Source organism: Lactuca virosa, chromosome 4 (assembly GCF_052849685.1).
Source record: "Lactuca virosa cultivar CGN04683 chromosome 4, Lactuca_virosa_CGN04683_v6, whole genome shotgun sequence".
Taxonomy (NCBI): Eukaryota; Viridiplantae; Streptophyta; class Magnoliopsida; order Asterales; family Asteraceae; genus Lactuca; species Lactuca virosa.
In genome coordinates, this window is record NC_136429.1 from 146309274 (window position 1) to 146315737 (window position 6464).

At 34.5% G+C, this 6464-nt stretch overlaps 1 pseudogene; it reads right to left on the reverse strand.

Annotated features, from left to right (window-relative positions):
• Positions 1 to 284: 284 nt before the first annotated feature.
• On the reverse strand, positions 285 to 1957 carry LOC145105178 (heterodimeric geranylgeranyl pyrophosphate synthase small subunit, chloroplastic pseudogene; annotated as a pseudogene).
• Positions 1958 to 6464: the final 4507 nt, after the last annotated feature.

A 6464-nucleotide genomic window follows, 5' to 3' on the forward strand; every position in this document is an offset into this window, starting at 1 on the left:
TATATGTATTTTTTTTATACGTTCCCCCACATTTTACGCGGGTCATAATCTAGTTCTATTTGTATACTAACTAGGATGACGAGTGCTTTTATGCATATATTATCATTAAGTAAAATAAAAAGATCACAATGTAACCCGAATTTATATTTTTTATGTATATTTCTAAATTCTAACAACACACTCGTTTTGATTGAAATACTTTTTTATTTCCTTTTCCAAACAAAACTAAAATATATAAGAGAATTAAAGTCATTATATTTAAAACATGACATACATTACATAATTTTACAGAATCAAACCTTATCAGCAAAACTAAACCCTATCAACCGTATAATCTACAAAACTATATAACGGTAAAACCATGTCACCATACTTCTCAAAACCCTCCAATTCCCTCTTAGCCTCCGCCTCAACTCCTCCGCCACTTCCACCGCTGTATCAACACCATAAACCATCACATAACTCTTCGCGATCTTATCCACCCCTTTCACCTTAGCCTCCAAAACATCATCCACCACTTGATACAAAATCCCCACCGCTCGCCCGTACCTTCTCAACCGTTGGATCTCATCATCATCACCCCCCGCCAGTAAACCACCACAAACCGCCGAGCACTCGCCCATCTCACCGTATTTCTTTTCTTTTCGTGGATGAATTCTATGGTGTTTGGTGGGCCCTCAAGGTCAACGAATTGACCGGCGGCCATGCCACGTGCAATTTCGGTGATGACGTCGAGGAGTTGGGTTTGGAGAACGAGCAGTGGCGGATCCAGAACCAATCTTAACAGGGGTCCATTATATATAAATAATTAAAATAAATAATAGATAAATAAAATTCTGATTTTTTAAGGATTTTTTTTTGGATTTGTTTAGCAAAGTGGGTGCCATATATGGACTTTTTCAGCAAAATATTGATTTATTAGGGTTATTTTTTAAAATATATAGGGTGTACCCACTTCCAAGTGGGGCCATACACCCCACTTGTCATAGCCTTCATCCGCCACTGGGAATGAGGTGGGTGGGGGTGTGGGATACGATGTGGCGGAACCCTAGCGGGAATAAAGCGTCTCCGGCCAGGATTGCCATGTCCATACCAAAGACCGAAGACTGTGTGGTTCGAGGGTTGACCACGGCGGGATGGGTCGTCGTCCATGCATGGTAAGTCGTCATGGATTAGAGAGGTCGAGTGGACCTATAAAATATCTCTACATTATCTAACTTTATTCAAAAAGTAAATTGCAAAATTCGTCTCTGTGGTATCCCAAAAAGTGCAATTTGCGTCCATATTTTTTCATTCGCATTGCCGGTCCAAAATTGAAACTTTCATGCAGATTTGGTCCTTCGAATTAACTGTTGTCTAAAAGAAAAAGACTCAAACTGCGCTTTTTTGGATACCACATCACCGAATCTACATGGAAGTTTCAAATTTGGACCGACTATGCAAATGAAAAAAGGGCTCAAACTGCAATTTTTGGGATAACACATGGACCAATTTTGCAATTTACTCTTATTCAAATTATACACTCATTTATGAAGTTCAACACATACCAACTTTATTACTTAGTCGGAGTGAATATTACCCAACAGTCACATACAACTTATTAAAAATAGATTATTAAATATTATATTTAGTAGAGTAATTTACATAAATGGTCCTTATGGTATAGTGAAATTTGAACTTTGAGTCCAAGATTCAAAAACTTAGCACCAGCAATTCTTTGATGGTTTAAATCCAATATTTCAGCTGTTAGTTTTTTAAATATGAGCAAATTGCCCTTGGACCAAATTTGCTATGGATTGATTGTGTAATATTCTAGATTTTGACCATTTACCAGTCTCATAAAAGTTAAAAGCATGGGAGATATTGAAAAAAAAAAAAGAAAAAAAAAAAGAAGAAGATTAAAAGAAGATTTACATACCATTTCAAGTGCACATGCGGTGGCTGTTGCATACACCATCTTTTCTTTTTTTTATCTTCCCTGTTTTTAAATGTTCAAACATTGTAGAGCCTAGACTGAGGGAAATAACAATGTACTTTACTCTTTTCACCAATATGGGCTATGTACTTTCTGTTTTTTTTTCTTATGAAGATATTATACTTTGACAAATTTACCCAATTATAGTAGTTACATTTTTTTACATTTTTCCCCTTCATTCATTAATATATAAAAAAATAATAATAATAATAAAATAAATAAAAAAATTTACCGTCTATAATATTTGTAACATTTTTTTTTGCAAATATAAAATCTTATGAGATCTTTTACATAATCAAACATTAAACATCATGTATCAAGTCTCAAACTCAAATAGTACTTAATCACCAACAGCAACAGATAACAACATTTGTGCTACAAAATGACAGTTAGTTATGGTCTTATGGATTAACAAATCAACAGATGGCATACATGCATAAATTAATGTCAAAACTAAAAAATATTGAACTATTTATCAGGCTAATGTAAAGATGATTTAGTATACCAACTATAAACTGGTATTTTTCATGATCAAAGCAACAGGTTAATCGTGGCACTCTTTTTTATGGTCTAGAACAGACTAATTTCAGTAAGTAAGTCCATCAAGCACTCATCAAAGCAAGGGGACTACACGTATGTATGTAATTAATTTGTATATGAGTTGCAAAGAACTCACTTAGGAATTTTATCAAACACCTTGTATGCAATGTAACGTCTGTATCACTGATACAAAAATATTTAACATCCACAATTTAATAATGTCAAAACTCAAAAAGGATCCATCCAAACAAAAAAAATGAAATCGCAGCAACAATTTAAAAAAAAAAAAAAAAAAAAAAAAGTTATTTGCTGAGAAGATCAAAAGATGACAGAGAAGAAGGAAAAATCGATTATACCTAATGATGATGAGAAGATGAAATCGCACATGCAGGAAAAATCAGGGGCAAAAAGGAATATGAGGCAGTTGTTGAGATGATTGAAGTCGCAACTAGCAAAACTTATTTGTTCTATTCAAAAAATTTTGAATACGATGTAAATTTTTTTTAACAAGGTCCAAAATCAAGAATTTTTTTTGATTTTAGTCAAAAAAAAAAGATATTAAAATAACTATTTTGCCCTTCTCATTTCTTTTTTGTATTTTTATATTTGTTTTAATACCTTATTAATTATAAAACAAACAAAAAAAATAAAAAAAATATGTTGGGTCCACCCTACCCACAGGTTCTTTTTCTCTCTCTCTCTCTCTCTCTCTCTCTCTCTCTCTCTCTCTCTCTCTCTCTCTCTCTCTCTCTCAAACAAATACCGACCCACCACCGTCGGCCACCACTCTCTGCCACCACCACCACCATTTATTCTATCTTTAACTCTCTCTTATGTCTCATACATACACAAAAAAAAAAAAAAAAAAAAAAAAAAAAAAAACAAACAAACAAAAATCAACATCAAGCCACATTCAGCAAAAAAAACTTTGGATCTGAAGTTGTGATGTGCCGCCAGTGGTGCTCGTCGATTCTCAGGAGGTTGGAGATACATCGACCATCCATCTTCCCTCTTTGTTGTCGCCGCCATCGCTTGAACCCTAACCGGCGGCAGATCTGAAACCCTTGTTTGCAAACCATCGCTTGAAACCCTAAACGTCGCCGCCATCAGAGAGAGCTGGAACAACATCGCCAGAGAAGGAGAGAGACGGACGGCTCAACCATCGTCTTCGTCAAGTTGTAGCTCGAAGAGACGGTTGTTTCGGAAATCAATTCTCAATCGAAATCCAAAATGGTTCCAGAAATCAATTCTTGATCGAAATCAGAAGAAGTGAGAAGTAGGGAGGGATAGCATGTGGGTGAATCAGATAACTTCCAACAAGTGGGTTTCTTCTCGGCGGCTCACGGGCCTTCTGAGGCGTTGAGGTGGTAGTTGTATGTTCTTGAGTGGGAAATGTAGTGATGTTTGACACATTTAGGTTGATTTAGTTTGGTGAAGCGAGGGAAATGTAGTGATGTTTGACACATTTAATTTTTAATTTTTAATTAATAAATTATTAAAGAAAATATAAAAAATACAAAAGAAAAATAATAATAAACATGGCAAAACAGTCTTTTCAAGTCCTCCAGGGATCAAAACCAAACGAATTTCTTGATTTTAGACCTTCAATGCAAGTTGAAAACTTTTTGGACCCTATCCAAAGTTTTTTAAATACCATAGGGACCAATTTTACAGTTTTTTCTTTACTGAACATAAAAGGGGAAGTGTAAAATGGTATTTTTATTTCTTTTGTGTCCGTATGAATTTACTAATTTATTGGGAGTACGCCTCCTCAGAAATAAATAAATAAATAAATAAAAATAATAAAAAATAAAAAATTCAAGAAAATGATTTTCCTCCCTAATCCATTCTTTTCCTCTCATTTCCTTCTAAAAAAATAAAAAATAAATAAATAAAATAAAAAAAAAACTCAACAACACGGTTTAATCCTTGTAAAGTTACATTTTTTTATCCTTATGACATACATTTGCTATGGCATTTTGGTGTAAATGACAATTTATTACCAAAAACAAAAAGACAATTGTTCGAGAGTAACAATTATCTAGAGGATAAAAAAGGTAATTCATGATTAGAATTTTGTCAAAACAAAAAGAATTGAACTTACTTAAATTATTTAAAAATAAATTGTTGATTTTGTTTTGATTCAAGGGGATTCTCGAAAAAACTAAATCCTCATATCAAATTCTAAATAATCTAACGGATTATAAATGAGTTTAAATAGTCATTAAAAAAATTGAGAATTCGATCCTCAATCATAAAACCTAATCGAAATGTGGTAGCACAACTAATTACATTTACCAATTCACCAATACATCACGAAAATTTATAAAACAATCGGAGGGTCGAGTAATAAGCATCACTCACCGAAGAATACAACGAAGAAATTAGACTCATGAATGGCCACCGACGGCTCCGGTACGGCAGTGTTTCTGTTTATTTACCTTCTTAGCCACGAATGGAAGAAATAAAACACATCATGCTAGAGTGCTAGTACCCTTCAGTTTAATAAATAAATTTTTTTTTTTGGAACCGGCAAATATATTATATTAAAAGACCTGCCACCCGCCTAGCAAGTAGCTAGACGGGCAAAAACAGACAACCCAAGTAATACAGAGAAAATATTTTTTTTACAAACAGCTGAAAAGACAATTAACCCACTCGACCCATTTATAAGAACACTTTGATCTCCTATGCTTAACCCATGTGAAAACCTGTGACTTGATGATCTCCACCACCTTGGTTGGGGTTATACAATTGTTTTTAAAAACTCTATCACATCTTGCTTTCCATAACCACCACATTGTTCCGTAGCAGATGCAGATTAAGTTGTTCCGTCTGTTATGACAGCCCCTTCCTGAGTTAACAAATTCAACCACATCTCCGACCTTTTTAAAATGTTCTAAAGGAAAATTACACCATCTAAAAATCTAGTCCCATACATTAATTGCAAACGAGCAGGTGGTGAGGATGTGGTCGGAATCCTCAACAACTTCAGAACAATAGCTACATGTCATGGGGCCTGCATGTAGACCTCTCTTGGATAAGGCATATAGGGATGGGATACGCCCCTGTAATGCTCTCCACACAAAACACGTGATCTTACTGGGACGCTCTCTAATCCAGTTGATCTTCCTTGCTAGAATTACTGGGACGCTCTTGTTGGATTAGATGTCTAAGCCCATAACTATTATTGGTATGTACTTGACCCGAGAGTAGCATGGTCCATTTGGGTTGCATATCATCAGGACAATTTGTTAGGATGGACTTTTGAGAGAAGGTTATTTATGGTTTATTAATATATTATAAGTTATAATATATTAATATGAAATCATATGTTTTAATTAGTATCGATCAAGAATTAATTTGGAATTAATTTAGTGATCAAAAGAGACTAATTAAATCTATGGGGACTAATTATGATAATTAGTTATATTTATATGTGTTGGGCTTATGATCCATGTTGGACCAAGTTTATGTATGGATACATAAAGAGTTGGGCCACATGAACCATGGATCATAAAACCCATGGGTATGGATTATGGGTTATACCCATGACCCTTGGAATCCTACATATAAATAGGTTACTCCATAGCCAAAATCACCACTTCTTTTCTTAGAGAAATATGGAGGTGTTTTGGTGCATGAAATTCTCTCTCAAGAGCCACCTTTGTCCTAGGTGTGTTGTGATTCCATTTGAGGCATTTCATACTATTGGTGCTAAGCTCTTAAGGCCAAATACATCAAGACTTCAAGCCACATAAAAGGTATGTTTCCCTAACTAGTATATTATATGGTTTATGTCAAATGCATGCTAGTTATAGGTTTAATGCCATGGAAACCATTTGCATGTATAATAGAGAAAACATAGATCCAATGTATTTAGGGTTGTATGTGCACCATAGGATGTTGTAGTATACTAAAACCCAACAGTGGTATCAGAGCCATGGGT